General features: G+C 42.9%; 1 long non-coding RNA gene across 1 annotated transcript in view; it reads right to left on the bottom strand.

The window, feature by feature from the left end:
* Positions 1–15853, bottom strand: part of LOC123331376 — a 74073-nt gene extending 58220 nt beyond the window's left edge. Inside the window, exon 1 of the long non-coding RNA XR_006547974.1 lies at positions 15790–15853. This is a non-coding gene — a long non-coding RNA (uncharacterized LOC123331376). The remainder of the gene's footprint in view (positions 1–15789) is intronic.
* Positions 15854–20922: the final 5069 nt, after the last annotated feature.

Below are 20922 nucleotides of genomic sequence, written 5' to 3'. Positions count from 1 at the left end.
AGGGCTAACATTTTAGGAAACTGGAGGGAGCAGTTTCATATTGGAGGGAGACTGTCCCAATTCAGCCAGTTGGTCTTTCTTTGTAGCTATTAAGCTTTGCCCTGTTATAAGTGTGTGTTCAAGGTCCTGTTAGCTGTCAATGGTGAGTTACTTTGGTGGAGGGGTGGGCAATAATACTAATAAACTTATATGCATATATATGGTATTAAAATTCTATTAGTATGCCAAAGAATAAAAAGTTTCTCAAGTAAAATAAGTCCTTAAATACGCAGTTTCAACATGAAATTCTGTTGTATTATTAAACTTGCTGGGAGATCCCAATGACATTATTCAAACATGTGTGCGTGCTTAGTCGCTTCAGTCATGTCCAACTCTTGGTGACCCCATGGACTGTAGCCTGCCAGGCTCCTCTGTCCAGGGGATTCTCTAGGCAAGAACACTGGAGGGGGTTGCCATGCCCTCCTCCATGGGAATCTTCCTGACCCAGGGATCAAACTCTTTTGTGTCTCCTGCATCACAGGCAGATTCTTTACCACTGGGCCACCTGGGAAGCCCATACATTATTCAAATACTATCCAATAATTGTTCTGCAGTTTGTGGGTCATGTGCTCGGCAGCTTTATGGTGTGGCTAATGATGACCTCCTCCAAGAGGGCTTCTGCCACACACTATGTGTCTCAGGTCTGCTTCAGCCAGAGCCCTGTCCCCATGGCAGGCCACTGCTGACGCGTGCCTCCACAGGAGACACTCAAACACTCAAAGGCAGGTCTGGCTCAGCCTCTGTGGGGCTTCTGGGTCCTGGTGCGCACAAGGTTTTGTTTGAGCCCTCCGAGCATCTCTGGCGGGTACGGGGTTTGATTCTAAACATGATTTTGCCCCTCCTACCGTCTTGTTGGGGCTTCTCCTTCGCTTTTAGACATTGTATATCTTTTTTTGGTGGGATCCAACATTCTCCTGTTGATGGGTGTTCAGCAACGAGTTGCAATTCTGGAGTTCTCGCAGGAAAAGGTGAGTGAATGTCCTGCTTCTCTGTCATCTTGCTTTATTTTCTTGGTCTCTAAACCACTGCAGATTCTGACTGCAGCCATGAAATTAAAAGATGCTTGCTCCTTGGAAGAAAAGCTATGACCAACCTAGACAGAGTATTAAAAAGCAGAAATATCACTTTGCTAACAAAGGTCCATCTAGTCAAAGCTATGGTTTTTCCAGTAGTCATGTATGGATGTGAAAGCTGGATGATAAAGGAACCTGAGTGCCAAAGAATTGATGCTTTTGAACCGTGGTGTTGGAGAAGATCCTTGAGAGTCCCTTGGACAGCACAGAGATCAAACCAGTCCATCCTAAAGGAAATCAATTCTGAATATTCATTGGAAGGACTGATGCTGAAGCTGAAATTCCAATACTTTGGCCACTTGATGCGAAGAACCAACTCATTGGAAAAGACCCTAATGCTGGGAAAGAGTAAAGGCAGATGGAGAACGGGATGACACAGGATGAGATGGTTGGATGGTATCACTGACTCAATGGACATGAGTTTGAGCAAACTCTGGGAGTTAGTGCTGGACAGGGAAGCCTGATGTGCTTTAATGCATGGGGTTGCAAAGAGTTGGACATGACTGAGCAATTGAACTGAACTGAGCCCAATAATATCTGCCAGCACTTTCAAGCATTTGAATATTTGCTATAGGCTATAGTTCCTTGAAAATATGGCTAAACGTTATGCTTCTTATTTATTAAATACATTTTCCTAGATATCTATGATAGGAAGTAAAAAATATGAAGGGCTTCCAGGTGGCTCAGAGGTAAAGAATCTGTGTGCTATGCAGGAGATGTGGGTTCAGCCCCTGGGTCAGGAATATCCTCTGCAGAAGGGAATGGCAACCCACTCCAGTATTCTTGCCTGGGAAATTCCACGGACAGAGGATCCTGGCATGCTGCAGTCCATGGGTCGCAAAAGAGTCAGACATAACTTAGTGACTAAACAAAAACAACAAAGAATATGAAAAATGTTCAAGTATTTTAAGACTAACTTAGGATTTGGGGAATTCCTAAGAATTCCTGGGAGCTCTAGTTTCTCATCCCTGAATCTTGAAGATTAATATCTATTGAAAATTCGGAAACATTAGAATTCTTAAACAAGATGGTTGAAGTGGGAAAGATAGAATAACCTTTTTTGTGCTCAGGAGTCTATTCTTTTCAGCTCCTGGAAGCAGCAGAGGCAGCCCCCTACCCACATCATCCCACTGCTGCTGCTGCTGTGCTAAGTCGCTTCAGTTGTGTCCGACTCTGTGCAACCCATAGAGAGCAGCCCACCAGGCTCCCCCATCCCTGGGATTCTCTAGGCAAGAATACTGGAGTGGGTTGCCATTTCCGTCTCCAATGCATGAAAGTGAAAAGTCAAAGTGAAGTCATTCAGTCATGTCTGACTCTTAGTGACCCCATGGACTGCAGACTACCAGGCTCCTCTGTCTAGGGGTTTTTCCAGCAAGAGTACTGGAGTGGGGTGCCATTGCCTTCTCCCACCATCCCCCTAGCTGATAGCTAACAAGTCAGGTTGGCTTGAGCTCTCAAGCAAGAGACTGGGGATCAGCTGTGGACTCCATAGTGCTCACTGCTCTGCACAGAGTTCAGTCTGCTTTTGATGGAGTGAGGACATACTGTCTTTAACATTCATCCAGATTATTGGTGGCACTTCAACAACTGATTAAAAAAAAAAATAAAGAAACCTAAATCCAAAGCAATGAACAAGCTTTATTTTCCCAAGACAACATGTGAAACTCAGACAAAAATTTCCACCCAAATTTGAGCAGCTGATCTAGAGAAAAATCTATCCCAATAGATGGCACAAAGAAGGAGAGAAGGAGCTGTAAATTCAAAGGTGGAGATCCCAAAGGCCATCCCACAGATAGTGAGCACAAAAGGCTCCTGGAGAACAATCAAATGAGTACAGGACAAAAGAGAAGCTGATATTCTCCTCTTCTCCCTTGTTTTTGTACCTCCCTCTTATTGGTGGTATACGTGTTCACGACAACCCCTTGTCATGCCCTCTCCTGTGCATGGAGAATACCTGTTATTTAAGAAAAGAGACTACTCCCTTCATGTTTGCTATCTAAACTTTCTTTAGGCACCATTTGTACCTTTCCCTCCAGGGGATTTGGGCAGCCCACCCACTCACTTGTGAATTTGTATATAGAGGTAAAAAAATGCATGTATATATATGTATACATATATACATATAGACATGAAAATATGTACATATTGCAAAAAAATTTAAGCAGTTTGAGGAAAACAGTTTATCAAGAAAAGTTCACTATTGCAGAAAGCTATTGTCTGTGCACAGACATTTTGTCAAATTTCCTCCTTTACAAACGCACCTCACTCACAGAGCTAACCGTTTCGAAGTACTTCACGCGGATGCTACACCAAAAATGAACATATAAAACCCATCAGGTTATCTCTATGTGAGGATCCATGCCAATATTTTCTCACACCATTCAGTCTGAGTGTATGTGCTGTCAACATGCCAGCTCCTGCAATCTTCTTTTCATTTCATTTTGTTAATGAATCCAAGCATTCCTTTAGAAAAGATGTAGCAGGGGCACTTTTTTAAAGAAACAACATTCTTCACAGACAATCCCCGACCGCAGTAGCAAGCGAGGACGCAAACCCTCCTGCCCAAGAGTGAGATGCAGAGTGGCCTGGCATGTATCACCCAGGCAGAAAAATTTGGTATTTATTCTGTGGAGAGTGGGAAGCCCTTGGAAGATTGGGATAGCATGTCCAAGGCAATATTTTTGGAAGATAAATTTGTCTTTTGACTGGGATGATACAGTCATCGGCCAGGCGGCTGTTGGCCCATTACCAAAAGTAGCTCTCTATAACCACTTCTATGTCTTTTGGTCAATTTTTGCATATGGGGAAAGAGATGCAATACACTGTTGTACAAATTGCTAAGAGGTGGGGACCTTGATGAAAGCCAAAGACTTAGAGCATGAGTGGACGGATGAATGGGCAAATTACTGAAGCCTCTGAGACTCAGTTTCTTCATCTGTAAAATGGGAGTGAAATGCCTACCATGGGAGGATGGGTGTAAAATGCTCAGTGGGGTGCCTATCATATAAGTGCTATTCTCCAAATGTTAGCTAATATCACATTACAACCACCAGCAGCAGCAGCACCACCAGCCCCATCATCACCAGCAGCTACAGCAGCAAGTTGGCATGCTGCCCACGTAGGGCCTCCTGAGCAGGCCTTCCCAGAATCTCTGGAAATCTGATCCACAGGCAGCTCCTCAATTGCCTGTCCTAGTACTCCTCAACATGGAGAAGATCCAATCTGGGTCAGGGTGAAAGGAAATAATTAAGAAGTCTGAAGGTGTCCACAGGGGAACAAATGAAGTGTTAATTGAAGCACAGTGACAATCCCCAGAAAATTTAAATGACTTGGACTCCCTTTGTGTTTTTCAAGTGTTCCTTAGAGATGCTAATCCACCCCATTGAGACCCCTTTACAAATGGCAGGTGCCAACAAATAGCCTTGGTTAAATCCACCTTAAGAGAAGTATTCAGGAATGGACAATCCCTGTGCTTCTCCAAGAACCAAGTTAAGATCATTTGTCCCCTAGTCAATTCATCCTTTACCCCCAACACGTTCTCTAAGAACAGTCTTCCTCTTTAGAAGTTCCTCTCTTGGGTTTTAGAGAACTTTTTGGCTTGAACTCATTCTAAAATTAAAGCCAACTGCTCTTGCTCTCAGATGCTGTGATATTTCACTCTGGCCAGAGCTGACTATCAGAGATGCATCCCAAACCACATAAGTTCTTATTGTTTAAACTGTCTTAAGCAGCTGTTAAAACATACCCTAAGATATCAAAGCCACTCTAATTAACTTCCTGCTTCTCTGGGACTTCAAAGTCTTTCCAAAAGTTTTAAATAGGGTTTTTATAGAGAAATTGACCTAATATTTAAAGAAAATTTTGCAAGCTTGCCCAAGAGACTCCACTTCTTCTTCCCTTTTCTACCCCACCCCACAGAATCTTAGAATTCTGCCACAAGCAGTGAGAATGGAGGAGAAATGTTTAAGTCTGCCAAGTGGCGCATCTCTTTATGTGCATTTCTCAAGTGGATAGTTGACATCCTGCCTGAATGGCTTTCTCTGTTCCCACCACTTCTCAACCTGGCAACTCTTTCCCATCCATCGAGACACAGCTCAAATGCACCTTCTCTGGGAAGTCCCCGTGACTCTCCCAGGGTGAGGGTGCTGCTCCCTTCTCTGGCGCCCACACAATCCCCAGGTCCCTACTTGGCTCTAATTGCAATGGATTGGAATGTATCCATTTATGTGTCTGTCCCCCTGTCTAGACTGTGAGGTCCACAGGGCAGGAATTGTTTTGTGTGAAGCTCTGTGTTCCCACAGCTCCACACAGGGTTCTACGTACCCATGGTCAGAGCTCCATATACATCTGACAAATGGCTAAATTCCAGCTCATTCTGGGAGAGGTAGGTTGCATTTAATTGACTCATACGTTACTCATTTTGCTCTCTCTCCCAGGTTTTCTGTAAACATCTTAATAAAGGCCTAGTGATCACTGCTCCAAGAAATAGTGTCATAAAAATAGAAATAAGATCCCCAAAAAGGATGGTGGCACGTCTTTTCCAAGCCCCTTTTCTAGGAGAATAAGCTCAGTTCATCTCAAGATTTGCTGTTGACTAAAGGTCCCTGACTTTGTGAAGTTACTTGTTATCTTACAGATTTTTGTCTGGTGGAGATGCAAATAATTTCTGTCCAGTGGATAATCCCAGGAGATTAATGACTTGTGGAGCATTAACCAGTTTATATCTAACTTAATAAACTACTCCTAACATTTCTTTATTAAATCACCTGTAAGTATCCTTGCTTCTTGGACAGTTTTTGAGCAGGCCATAGTATCTTACTGGTCCCCTCATTAATCAATGAGTTAAATACAATCTTTGACTTATGTTCCTCTTATGTTTCCCAAGAGTCAAAATTTTACCTTTTTGAAAATAATTTTTGAACCCAGGGTGTAAACCAGACTGACAGCGTAAAACAAAAAGGTCAACAGGACAAGTTGCAAGGGGGCTGTGCAAGTGGAGCTGGGAGTGGAAGAACCTGGCTCTGCTAGGAACGCCCTGAAACTTCTGGAAACTCCCATTTTTGACTCTTGCCTGTATCCTCATCCAGTCTCCACACAGCAGCTGGTGCTCTTTCAAAACTATAAGAGAGGTGACTTTCCTGGCAGTCCAGTGGCTAACACTCCACACTTCCAGATCAGGGGGCCCAGGTTCAATCCCTGGTCATGAAACTAGATCACACATGCTGCAACTAAGATCAGGTGTATCCAAATAAATAAATAAATATATTAAAAAAAAAAAAAAACTCAGAAAGATCCAGTCATACCCCTGCTTCATGCTTCCCAGTGGCTTTCCAACACTCAGAATAAATTTTACACTCCTTTTCTTGACCTAAAGGTATTATGTGATCCAATGGCTAACCCTGCAGATTCATCTTAGGCCTTTCTCATCCTCACTCGCTTTGTGCTCACTCATCTCAGATGTTATTTGCCTCTTCAGACATACTTAGCTTTCTCACCCCAGGACCTTCGCACTTGCCATTTCTCCTGCTGGAAAATCTCATCCCCATCTTCCTTTCTCCCCATTACTGGCTTCTTCTTTTGATGTTAACTTTATGTCACCCTTCCAGAAACGTCACCGCTGCCCACCCTTTCTAAAGTATATCTCCCATCGTTCTTTCCCAATGTCCTGTTCTTTATTTTCACAGCACATCCCAGGATATGACTATGTTTATGTATCTTCTCTGTCTCCCCCACCAGAGCATACATACTACATCAGAGAGACTGAGTCTTTTGTGTTTGCCCTCGTGCCTGGCAGGTACTAGGTGCTCAGTATTTATATGCAGAATAAACGAGCCTAAAGGCATGAGAAATCCAGCTGGCTCCAAGAAAGAGTGCCTGCCCCACACCGCCTGCATACATTTCTGAACCAGCACAATGCAAGTTCCTCAATATTGAGCACGTATTTCAAGACTGTATCCAAGAAGAAAAACTCCCAAGCTCACAACGGGTTGCATCGACTCAGAGCTGCTTTCATGAACGGCACTCCCCAGAAATGCTTTGCTTCGGGAACTTGTAATAATACGTCTTCTCACCAGCACTTCATTTCTTAGCTCCAGTAGGTTTCAAATCTCTTCTTGGGAAGGGAACAGCACTTCCTACCAAGAATTAAATGTTACCCAGAAACACGGCTGCATCTGTACCTAAAGGCTAGGCTTAAAGCAGATGAAAGAACCAATTGGAATTCAAGAATATTTCAACAGCAGGATGGGGAGAGAAAATCCCAGCCTGCCTCCCAAAACTCCCCCACCCCACGTTTGCTTCAGGGTATCAGATTACAGAGCTCCCTCTCAACAAGCCTGTCTTTCTTAATGGGAGCCAAAAGGCACAGATCCATTCCCAGGGTAAACCAGGATTTTACAAATTCTGTGATCACTCTTGCCAGGCACTCCAACCACTTCTGCAAAATGGCACCTTCTCTTTCAAGATCCTTCTATTGGCCCCTAGGCTGTGCTGGCTGGGCTACTGGGAAGACACAGCCTTCAAGCCTCCTTACAATGTGCTAATGGATGACGTGCTGGTTCGCTGTCTCACTTTTCATATCAAGGATATTAAACAGCAGCCAAAGAGGTCATGGCAGCAAAAAGCTATTTCCTTTTCCACCAGGTATCTGCTGGTGGAAGGGCCAAAAAAGATTTGGTTTGCCATGGAGCTGGCCCCCTCAGATTTGCCTTGAGATCAGACCCTGCTGGAAACCTGCCCCTGGATGTCCTTTACCCAAAAGGCTCAGGGCCAACCGTATCACTAAGGCAGGTGTGCCAACAGGACTGCCTCATTTTGGGGGGAGTGTTACCTTATGATCCAAGATAGATTTATGATGGGAGGAGAACACCTTTTTTTTTTTTCTTCAGTATTTTCCTTTTTCAGGTACAAGAGGCATTTTTCTCCGCACCAGCCAGCCTGCCTAAAAGCAAAGGCCAAGCCGTAGCCTTCACAGCTTCAACCAGGACCCACTTGTGCAGCCAGTCTGCTACCCAGAACCCTCCCATCCGGACTCAGGAATCCAAATTGAATAGTTCCTCATATCACTCAGAGACCAGTGCCTCCAAGAAGCGGCTCTTCCCCCACCCCTCACCCCCGTCAAAATGCATTAAACATCTTCAAACTCGAAAGACTACACACATGAACTTGTTACCATGCTTTGTTTAATTTTTTTTTCCTCAAAAATATTCTTGTGGCCAAAAATAGAACATTTTCCATTCTGAGGAACAAGCAGCATCCATGGGAATTAAAGTAGGGCTTCATGCCTCTCCAGAAAATTCCTGCCAAACACGCACACTCAGACACACATAAGCTGCTAGCTCGCAAGTTCTAAAAAGCTGCTTTCTGTAGGTGCTGTGGCGGTCAGGAGCCAAAAGTCCTCTGTTTATTTTCTATCCAAGAAAGTTACCAGAAAAGAGTGCTAGGGCATGTCAAGGACGCTTTATAGGAAAAGTCTTACTTCATCCAGTGTAATGATGTTGAAAATGGCCCCATTGTCCACTCCTCCTCCCGCCCACCGTCATCCCAGAACTCCTCTCAAGACTGACTTGCCTAAAATTCCAAAGCTTGCCTCAGAACAAAGTTCACGGCCTTTATTCTAGCCAGCCACTGTTGGAGGATCAGCTGCAAGCTCTCTCTAAAGTTATTCCTGGGATAGAATCAGAAAGGGTAAATTTAGGAAAACATGCTCAAGCTTCACTACTGAACAATGTGCTGGTAGGGTCAGATGTAGATAATGTCAGAATAAGAGTAATCCAGAAAATTATGCTACCAGTGCAAGATACGGTGCTGTCCTCAAAGTTTGTTACCCTCAGCATCACTATAATCCTCTTTAATGGAATTTACATGGCCTCAACAACATTTCGTATTTTTATACTTGAACATGTAAACCTGCTGTATCCTTCCAGCCACTCCTACGGCCCCTCCTAAACAGGGAGTAGGTTAGCTATCAGATCTGCAGGGGCTACATTTTTATATACAGCTGGTAAGCATTTGGTTACCACTGAGGGAGAAAAAAGAGTCCTTTAAAATAATAATCTATGGCTGATACCCAAAGTAGGAAAGCCAGTAAACCAATGTAGCAAGAGTGAAAGAGAGACCAAGGCAAGAGGAAAAGCATAAAATACGGGAGGAGAAGGGGCTTCCCTGATAGATGGTAGAGAATCAGTCTACAATACAAGAAACCTGGGTTCGATTCCTGGGTCGGTAAGACCCCGTGGAGAAGGGAATGGCAACCTGCTCCAGTATTCTTGGCTAGGAAATCCCATGGACAGAGGAGCCTGGTGGGCTACAGCCCATGGGGTTGCAAAGAGTCAGACACAACTGAGCAACTAACACAACACAACCACAACCAATGGGAGGAGAAGAGGAATCGGGAATCAAAGAAGAATCAGGATGTCAAATATTAACTGTTAGTGGGTGGAGACAAACAGTAACAGGTTAATGTATCCAAGATGGACCATGGAGAGACAAGCACAGCAGAGAGGATGGGAAAACGACGGGAAAGGGAGGCAGTGTGGACTCATGGTTAGGGCCAGTGACTTACCAGCTGGACCACATTGTGCCAGTTCATCCCTCTGGGCCTCAATGACTTCATATCTTAAATGATAGCATCTCATGGAGATAAAATGCAGACTTAAGTGAGTTAATATATAAGATAACTTCAGTTCAGTCGCTCGGTTGTGTCCAACTCTTTGCAACCCCATTAACTGCAGCACGCCAGGCCTCCCTGTCCATCACCAACCCCTGGAGTTCACCCAAACCCATGTCCATTGAGTCGGTGATGCCATCCAACCATCTCATCCTCTGTCATCCCCTTATCCTCCTGCCCTCAATCTTTCCCAGCATCAGGGTCTTTTCCAATGAGTCAGCTCTTCGCATGAGGTGGCCAATGTATTGGAGTTTCAGCTTCAACATCAGTCCTTCCAATGAACACCCAGGATCTGATCTCCTTTAGAATGGACTGGTTGGATCTCCTTGCAGTCCAAGGCACTCTCAAGAGTCTTCTCCAACACCATAGTTCAAAAGCATCAATTCTTCTGCGCTCAGCTTTCTTTATAGTCCAACTCTCACATCCATACATGACCACAGGAAAAACCATAGCCTTGACTAGATGAACCTTTGTTGGCAAAGAAATGTCTCTACTTTTTAATATGCTGTCTGGGTTGCTCATAACTTTCCTTTCAAGGAGTAAGCGTCCTTTAATTTCATGGCTGCAATCACCATCTGCAGTGATTTTGGAGCCCCCAAAAATAAAGTCTGACACTGTTTCCCCATCTGTTTGCCATGAAGTGATGGGACCAGATGTAATGATCTTAGTTTTCTGAATGTTGAGCTTTAAGCCAACTTTTTCACTCTCTTCTTTCACTTTCATCAAGACGCTCTTTAGTTCTTCTTTGCTTTCTGGCATAAGGGTGGTGCCATCTACATATCTGAGGTTATTGATATTTCTCCTGGCAATCTTGATTCCAGCTTGTGCTTCTTCCAGCCCAGTGTTTCTCATGAGGTACTCTGCATATAAGTTAAATAAGCAGGGTGACAATATACAGCCTTGACGAACTCCTTTTCCTATTTGGAACCAGTCTGTTGTTTCATGTCCAGTTCTAACTGTTGCTTCCTGACCTGCATACAGGTTTCTCAAGAGGTAGGTCGGGTGGTCTGGATTCCCATGTCTTTCAGAATTTTCCACAGTTTATTGTGATCCACACAGTCAAAGGCATTGGCATAGTCAATAAAGCAGAAATAGATGCTTTTCTGGAACTCTCTTGCTTTTTTGATGATCCAGAAGATGTTGGCAATTTGATCTCTGGTTCCTCTGCCTTTTCTAAAACCAGCTTGAACACCTGGAAGTTCATGGCTCATGTATTGCTGAAGCCTGGCTTGGAGAATTTTGAGCATCACTTTACTAGCGTGCGAGATGAGTGAAATTCTGTGGTAGTTTGAGCATTCTTTGGCATGGCCTTTCTTTGGGATTGGAATGAAAACTGACCTTTTCCAGTCCTGTGGCCACTGCTGAGTTTTCCAAATTTGCTGGCATATTGAGTGCAGCACTTTGACAGTGTCATCTTTCAGGATTTGAAATAGCTCAACTGGAATTCCATCACCTCCACTAGCTTTGTTCGTAGTGATGCTTCCTAAGGCCCACTTGACTTCACATTCCAGGATGTCTGGCTCTAGGTGAGTGATCACACCATCATGATTATCTGGGTCGTGAAGATCTTTTTTGTACAGTCCTTCTGTGTATTCTTTCTAAGATAACTTGGAAAAGTGCTTGATGCTGAGTAGACGTTCAACAAGAGTTGGCACTTTTATTAGTGAAAGGAAAGCGTGTGACATATTCACATCCGAGAACATTTGCTTAGGTGTTAGACCTCCAGTTATATTGTCCTTGAACTCTTCTGGTGGACACAGAGGCACAAAAATTATGAGGGAACTGTGAACCCAAGCAAGTGTTGGTGAAAGGAAGAGCTTCAGGATAACAACTCAGATGCGAATGAGTGCTTGGAAGAGTGAGGGGACTTTGGACATTGACCAATGAATTCATGGCTGCCAATGAGTCACTGCCACTCCTGTCAACTTCCTTGATTCATTCACTCAACAAACACTATGCAAACATCTTTTGAAGGCTGCATGCAGTTGGCCTTGCCCCAGCTTATCTTTCTAGCATCATTGTGAGGTCCTTCCCCTAAGCTCACCATTTTGTAGCTGTACCAGGATAATTATTCAATCAACATGCTTTACAATCCTCCCCCTGTGCATTTGCTCAACCTGGATTTCTCTTCCCTTTTTGTTCAGTCTAGCAAGATACTAGTTATCCTTCCAGGTCAAATGTTGTGGGGGGTTTGTGTGTCTTCCTTTTCCTTGTCTCCCACTGTTCAGCAGATTAACTCTCTCTCACCTCAGGGACAGCACAAATACATTTACCTTGTTGTGGGTTGAACTGTGTTCCCCCAAAGCCCTAACTTTCAGTGCCTCGGGATGTATGACCTTGTTTGAAATAGGGCTCTTTATAGAGGTAATCAAGCTGAAGGGAGATCCTTAGAGTGGGCTCTAATCCAATATGACTGGTTTCCTTATAAAAAAAGGAAATTTAAACACAGAGACAGACTTGCATAGAAGGACGATTATGTGAAGAAAGGGGTGGGAGGAGGATGTCACATGAAGGCAGAGGGCTAAAGTGATGCGTCGAGAAGCCAAGGACAGCCGAAGATTGCCACCAGAAGCAGGGAGAGAGGCATGGAACAGATTCTCCCTTGCAGCTCTTAAAGGAGCCAACCCTGCCAATGCCTTGATTTTGGACTACCAGCCTCCGAGACTGTGAGGCAATAAGTTGCCCAATTTATGGTACTTTGTTATGGCAGCCTGAGGAGACTAATCCCCACCTCCATCAAAGCAGGTAGACTTGGTTTTCATTTGGTCTCTTTGAGGTCAGGGACTGTACCCTATTTGACTTTGGATCCTCAGGCCTCTTACAGTATCTGGCAGGTAAAAGTAACACTTCAGAAATCTACAAGGGGTTCCTTGGTGGTTCAGTGGTTAAGAATCTGCCTTCCAATGAAAGGACGCAGGTTCAAACCCTGGTCTGGAAAGTAAGATCCTGCATGCCACAACTAAGACCTGCAGCAGCCAAAAATAATGTTTCTTAAAAATAAAAATTGTTAAAAGAAAAAAAAAAAGAATCTACAGTATAGACCGGTGGGCAGCAAACCACAGCTCGTGGGTCAAATCCAGCCTGCTGCCTATCTTGGTAAATAAAGTTTTATTGGAACACAGCCACGCTCATTCGCTGATGTTTTGTCTAAAGCTGATTTCACACTACAACCACAGAGTTGAGTAGTTATAACAGGGACCATATGGTCCACAAAGCCTAAAATATTTACTTTCTGGCTTTTTACCCAAAAAGTTTCTTGACCGCTAGTCTAGAAGAAAGGAAACATAAATGAAAATAGTAAGGGGATAAAGTAACTGCTAGAATAAGGCACAGATTGTACAGAAAAGAAAATGATGGATGGACTCAAAGTCTTCGTAAACAAGGTGACATTTAAAATGCGAGAGAGATTTTACTCAGAAAAGGCAAAAAACTTAATTTATTCACTCTACTGTGTTGCCTGGACTGATCATTTTTGCACTGGTAGTTGCATTGTGGTTAAGGGTTAGGGTTGGATTTGGAGCTAGTCTGGGGAAATTGTGATGGACTCTATTCTCTACACATTGAGCTTGACTTGCCAAGAGGAGGTTTACCGTTCATCTGTTTAAATTTATTTTTCAAAGAAATAAATGCCTCTTTGAATTAGTAACATTAAAAAAAAAAAAAAAAAAACACAGGTATGAAACCAACCACTGGACACTTCTAAACAGTTTAGGTCAGAGACACAGATTTCAGTCCAACTCAATATGATAAAGATGAAGTCATTATTGGCGGAAAGACAATCACTCAGAAAAAAAATGGGACGTGACGGGGAAAAGTGATTGCACATGAAATTCAGGCGAACTTCAGAACTCAAGTGCCAGGCAAAAGAAGAAAAAGATCCTAAAGGATTTGAGAAGAAGCAAAACAGGAAGCACAAGGGAAGCTGTGTCCCTAAGGTCCAGGGAAGGGAGGAGTCAGCAGTGTTAAATGCTGCCCAAGGCCAGAAGGACCAATCCATCCAATTCGGCAACTAACAGGACACATGGACCGTGACAGTCACTTCAATTACTCATCACTGGCCCAGATTATCTTCAGACTGAATCACAAAGACGAGCACACGTCAGTTATTGTCAAGAGAGAAAAGGGCTTCTCTGGTGATCAAGTGGTTAAGCCTTCACCTTCCAACGCAAGGGGGTTCAGGTTTGACCCCTGGTTGGGGAGCTAAGATCTCACATGCCTTGGGGCCCAAAAAAAAACAAAACATAAAACCAGCAGCAATATTGTAAGGAATTCAATAACGACTGTAAAAACTGGTCCACATCAAAAAAAAAAAAAAAAAAAAAAAGTTGAGGAAAGGAAAGAAGTAAAAGAGTTGAGAAAATTATAGACATTGAAGATAAATAGGCTGAAATTATTCCATAAAATCTAAATGTTGCTATCTCTCTATATACAGTTTACCCTTTATTTAAATTCAACAGGACTGAAAGCTGATGGGGTGCCTCGTATCCGTGCCTTTAGTCAGCCCAGTCAATGTGACGATGACTTAAACGTGGCAACAGGTATTAAAGTAATCACGGCTACAAATGACTCACCTGCTCTGTGCTGGGTGCTGTGTCAGTTACTCCACAAGGACTACCTCATTTGATCTCCACCAAAACCCTATGCGGTGAATATACAGTAGAGTCTTGTAGTTGAGGATAAGCACGGACTAAGAGTGCTTCGTCCATGGAACTATTTTATTAAGAATTTTGCATACTTTGGCTCCTTTAAGCTTTACAATGACCTATGTGGAAGAGGAGATGGCAAGGTACTGAACTTGGAGACGTTCAATACAGTGCCACAGGACAAAACTGAGTGAAAATCTTGATTTTACAAAGGAATCCTTCAGAATTCAGAAATAAATTATTTATTGAGCTATCTGAAGGTAAGGACGGTCTAAGTCAATGTGAAAATAAGATAACTACAAGTGACTTCTGGTACATTTCTGAAGGGCCTCTCTAATAATGAAGGGTAACAGAACCCCAGCTCCCGCAGCCCCACACCCAGAAGGGAAATGACCCCAAAAGGTGTAGTGGCAGCTCCTCCTTCTTGAAATAAGGGGTGGAGTCTCGTGACCCTAAAGTTCCTTCCAACATTAAAAGTCAGTTTTCCCAGCACATGATAGCATCTGACTAAACAAGTAGTCCATGTTTATTAAACAGGCAATTCAACTGAGTCTAAGGAAGACCCTAGGAAACTATTTCTGAAAACCCTTTCAATTATCAAAAGTTCCTTCCCTGTTTTTGAAGGATTTTATTCTACAAGGTTTTCACTCACTGCTTTATTCAGCTCTCAATGTAGCACAAAAGTGCTGGTCTATTGCCTTATCTCTGCCTTCTTTCAACTGTTCATTCCACAAACAAACAAAATAATCCTTCTCTGAAACATAGGTGGTACATTTTAGTCAACACATAGATGATCTTGAAATAATTGAGTCTGCTTAAAAACAAAAGGAAAACCTGCTGCTTAAGAGCAATCAATGTTCATAGTGCCTTATGGAAGACAAGGAAATAGGTTACTTGTTTATTGACCATGGTTCTGATTAAGGATTTAGGTTCTGCATTTCTGACTATGGTGAAATAAAACCCTCTGCTCTGTTGGAAAGTAACTCACTGCTTCTGGAAAGTAACCTGGCAATTCTTATCATGAGCTGTGAAAGTGAAAGTTTTGGTTGCTCAATTGTGTCCAACTCTTTGCAACCTGGTGGACTGTAGCCCACCAGGCTCCTCTGTCCATGGCATTATCCAGGCAAGAATACAGGAGTGGGTTGCCATTCCCTTCTCCAGGGGATCTTCCTCACCCAGGGATTGAATCCCAGTATCTTGCACTGCAGGCAGATTCTTTACCATCTGAGCCACCAGGACCTTTTAATTGCAGGATTCTCCTTCCAAGGGAATAAATTTAGGAAAATCACCAGAAAAGCAGGCTGAGTGAATAGTATAATGTATTGCTTAATCTCTGGATATACAGTGCCTCTGTTGGAATGCTCACCAGTTATGGAACTTTAGATGAGCTTATGGAACTTCAGAACTTCTCTGTGCCTTGGGTTCCTCATCTGCAAAATGAAGATGATAATGGTCTCTGCATTATGGAGTCTTTACAAGAATTAAATGAGGTATAAATTATAGCCTCCTTTACACATATATTCTCATTTATTCCTCATAAAAGCACCACAAGGAAGGCAAAAAAAAAAAAAAGTTGGCCTCTCCTGGTCAGTAAAAAGCATGCAACTTAAATATAAATTCTTCTTTTTATTACCTTGTGCATTATAAAGACACAAAGATGTTCATCACAATATTATTTACTAGAGTGAAAATTTATCAAAAATTAAACATTCAGCACTAAGAGAATGTTTAAATAAATATCTCCGTATAATAAAATAGACAGCTATTCAAAATGCTTTCTCCCTAAAAATTAAGGAAATGGGAAAAATTCAGCGAATAACGTTGAGTGGAAAAGGGGGCTGTGAAGTTGTACATACGGTCTGATCCCAGTTTTGATGGGATGTTGTCATGGATAAGGCAGCCTTCACCCAAATCCCTTCTTTGGAGCACGTAGCCCTCACCAGCTGCAGCAAATATCCCCGCTGATAGCTCACAGCTGCAGCCCTCGCTGGTAATTGTTCTTGGCCCTGGGAAATCGTCTCATCCAAAATTAGCCCCCTCCGGGGGGCCAGTGACTTGCTGATACCAGGCTACAAAGCCCACCCACTTACCTACACTCGAAACTGCCCTGAAAGGGCCTTCCAGCTCCCCTGCATAGTCAGCTGAGTCTCAGCGGCACCTGCATTTGGCCTCAGATTTTGCCTCTGCAGGGTTTGCCCTCTCTTTTTTCTTTTTTCTAAAAGTTTTCAGTGTGTTAATGGTGCTAAAACTGACCAGGAATCGTTACTCTAGATTACACCTCTTGCAGTGATTTACTGCAAGACTGATTCATGTATATGGTGATCCACTGATTTTTTTTAATTCTTTTTTTTTTTCTCTTTTGTACTGTGCCTATTTATTTTATTTCTTTAATTCTATTGGAATCTAGTTGCTTTACAATATTGTGTTAGTTTCTACTGTACAGCAAAATGAATCAGCCACACACATACAGATATCCCTTCCCTTTCGGATTTCCTTCCCCTTCAGGTCACCACAGTGCATTAAGGAGAATTCCCTGGGCTAAGCCCGCACTTTCTTATACGGGTGTCTCCTGAGGACATCTGCCCAATGAACATTTATGTAGCTTTTTTTCTGAATCTGTTTCCGGAGAACCCTGTGTAAGATATTTTCACATCAAAATATTATGAAGGAATATCTCAGAGTGATGAAATTACTGGATTTTTCCAAATTCTCTATGATGAGTCCATATTACTCCTTTTAAATGAATAAAAACTCTGTTTTAAAAGAGGCAAGTTCCTCCCTGGAGTGTTAATTAATTAAACCCATGAATTTCAATGCAGAGATTTTATTTTTTTCTCTTTATCTCAAGACTTGGCTTGTCTTTTAAAAATATGTAGGTGTTTTCATTTAAAAGATATCATTTGTAAGTAATGAGTTTAGGTTAAATACATAGGCACATACTTTGGAGTACATAGTGCCTCAGCCTGGCCAACAAGGTGGTTGGCCCATACGTCCTAGGAACGCTTGCTGTTGTTCTTTAGTCACTGTCATGCCTGACTCTTTTGCAACCCCATGGACTGTAGCCCACCAGGATCCTCTGTCCATGGGATTTTCCAGGCAAGAGTACTGGAGTGGGGTGCCATTGCCTTCTCCGAAGAATACTGGAGTGGGTTGCTATTTCCTACTCCTGGGAATCTTCCCAATCCAGGGATCAAACCCGAGTCTCCAGCATTGGCAGGCAGATTCTTTACCACTGAGCCATGTGGGCTATGGCTTCAGATGTAGCTCCTTTTTGTTAAAGAACTGCTTTCATATATTGTGCTATTTACTGGTGACAGAGAAGAATCAGCCTGCCTGCTTTATACACTGGTGTTTTACTTTTATTACTCTTGTCCATCTGCCCACTCACTCACCCCCACTATCAACTCAGATTTGGTTCTGTTAGGTAGGTAGAATAGGGAAAAGGAGTCCAAAATGGCGGTGGCTAAAAGACAAAGAAGGGAAAAGCCCGCGAAAATAGAACAAAAGAAAGTCCAAGGACCGAGGACCGGAGTGAGGACCTCAGGTAAAACAACAACACTCCTGGCTGGCCCAACTTACATAGGACAGGCCCAGGGAGAGATAAGCATAAAAAGAGGAGGCAAAGCTAGCTCTCTCTCTCTCCCCCACGCGCTGGGGCGCTCTTCTCCTTGTGTCTTTGGATTGACGTGCCATCACGCCTCGAAGATGGATTTTCCTGCTATCTTCTAAATTAAATAGAGCTGTAACACTGAGCTGTAGCACTGATTTGTCTAAGAGCTATAACATGGTCCTGAGACCTGAGAGCTCTAACACGGTCTATCCAAGACCTGAGAGCTGTGACATGCCGAGGGGGCTTTAATGTCCGTCACTCCACATCTTTGTTGTGACGAGACAAAGAACCAAGGAACATATGCTCGCATGACAGTTCTGAATACCACTGAAAAGCTTGAAAGATGCAATTCTTCTTCAAAGGATTTTTTCCCCTTCATTGAGGATATTCAAATGAAGGTCCCAGAGACTCTTATAGCATCAAAAGAAGAGGCCTTAAAATATCTTGATAATACATCCTTGGAAGAAGAGCTCAGCCATCGAGAGCAGCTCCTAGGAGGGCACAATGCTTTGAATGTATCAACTTCAGGTAATAATCCTCCACAGAACTTGTAGAGTCACTTTTAGATTCAGTGTAATCCTGTAGTTCTGATAGTGCAGGGTGCCTATCAACAGCTTGGTATAAAAAATAATAATAAAACTTTAGAGGTAGGTGTTTGAGTCAGACTTTGTACTTGTTGATACAATATATGTCCTCCTACGGATAAATGCCAAACTGTTGTAATGAGGCCCAGAAAAACCATCAAGGTCCATAGAAACTGGAGAGAAAGAAAGACAGCAGCTTGTGGAAAACTTCCAGCCCAATAACAATATACAACTCTCAGATAAGCGTTACTATGACTGATAGGCAGGGAAAGAACAGGCAAAGCTTTGGGCTTTACATTTTTTGTCATCAGTTTTACTTTCAGGAACATGTACAATGTTCTTGCATCAGTAGGAATCAGATCTTTTTTTTTCCCCGCCAGAAACATCGGGTACAGACCAATGTAACACAGACTATCCAGGCAAAAGACTTTCCATATTTAGAGAGGAGACCTTACTTGAATTCTAGGAATATAGCTTGTTTTTTAAGTGGTAGTCGTTCTAGTGATCCCAATTCTGGGAGTCTAGCTCAAGAAAATAATCAGAAATATAGGAAAATCTTCACACACAGAGATGTTATCACAGTACTATTATTTATTTATAATAACAATGAAAGTGAAAGTAAAGTCGCTCAGTCGTGTCTGACTCTTTGCAACTCCATGGACTATAGCCTACCAGGCTCCTCTATACACGGGATTCTCCAGGCAAGAATACTGGAGTGGGTTGCCATTTCCTTCTCCAGGGGATCTTCCCGACCCAGGGATCAACCCAGGGTCTCCCACATTGTGGTCAGAGGCTTTACCCTCTGAGCCATGGGAATAAGCTAAATCCTTAATACCAGGGAAATACTGCTGTATTTAACAATGTTTCTGAAGACTTTATAACAATCAGAAAAAATAGCCATAGTATGGAACAAACCAAGTATATAGTTTTATGTCAGATGTGGTATAAACTACATGAAAAATCTACACAAGCAAAATAAGCAGTAAAAGCTGACTTAAAGGAGAAACAGCAAAATGGCATCATTTTGTGAGTGGAGTCTTAGGATAGTGAGGTTATACATGATTTTTTTCTCTTTTCTCTAACTTATCTGCATGTTACTGACTATAATGGGACAAAAATTATCAACTTTATAATGATGGAAAGAAAGGGGGAGTGGGAGTTTGCTTGGTTGTTCAGTCACATCCGACTGTTTGTGACCCCAATGGGTTCCTCTGTCCCACCAGGCCATTCTGTCCATAGGGATTCTCCAGGCGAAAACACTGTTGTGGGTTGCCATGCCCTCCTCCAGGGTATCTTGCCAACCCAAGGACTGAACCCAGGCAGAGTCTTTACTGTTTGAGCCACCAGAGAAGCCCAAATTTTATTTTATTTAATTTTTGACCATGCTGCACAGCATGTGAAATCTTCGTTCCTCAACCAGGGATTGAACCTGTGCCCCTGCATTGGAAGCACAGAGTCTTAACCATTGGGCACCAGGTAGGGGAGAGTACTTAGTTATCCCTGCATCTTGGTTTCTGAAGTGATTAGGGGAAACATCTCTGAGGCATCATTAAAATCAGGCACTAGGTTAATGAGATGGAGGGTAGAAAATCAGCAAGGTAAGAAATGAACCTAAAGGGACTTCCCTGGTGGTCCAGCAGCTAAGACTCTGCATTCTCAATGCAGATGGCCCAGGTTTGATCCCCGGTCGGGGAAATAAGATCCCTCATATCGCAAATGAAATATCCCACTTGCCAACACGAAGATCAAAGCTCCCATGTGCCACCACTAAGACCTGGCACAGCCAAATAAATAAGTAATTTTTAAAAAAGAAAAGAACGAGTTGCCAGTCCAGGTTCGATGCACGATACTGGATGCTTGGGGCTGGTGCACTGGGACGACCCAGAGGGATAGTATGGGGAGGGAGGAGGGAGGAGGGTTCAGGATGGGGAACACATATATACCTGTGGTGGATTCATTTTGATATTTGGCAAAACTAATACAATTATGTAAAGTTAAAAATAAAATAAAATTAAAAAAAAAAGAAAAGAAATGAACGTAAAAGGACACAGTATTAGGATGATATTTGGAAATGTTAACTGATGTTATTTTCTCATGTTTCCATCCTAGACCTTTCTTCCATTCGGTCAGCTGTGTGTTCTGAGATACTTGTTCAGAAAGTAGGGAAAACCACACATCTGTTCTAGGCTTGGTTTACTAGAGCCCAAAGCCTCTGAGGAGCAGGAAGAGTCTAGGGCATGAAGTGAGAGAAGCTTGTTGGCCCTCAAGACTGGAAAGCATTGCGCAGACCAGAACGAAAGAGCAG

The sequence above is a fragment of the Bubalus bubalis genome, chromosome 23 (assembly GCF_019923935.1).
Source record: "Bubalus bubalis isolate 160015118507 breed Murrah chromosome 23, NDDB_SH_1, whole genome shotgun sequence".
NCBI lineage: Eukaryota > Metazoa > Chordata > Mammalia > Artiodactyla > Bovidae > Bubalus > Bubalus bubalis.
The sequence above is the reverse complement of the archived record's forward strand: the minus strand, read 5'-3'. Positions and strand labels throughout refer to the sequence as shown.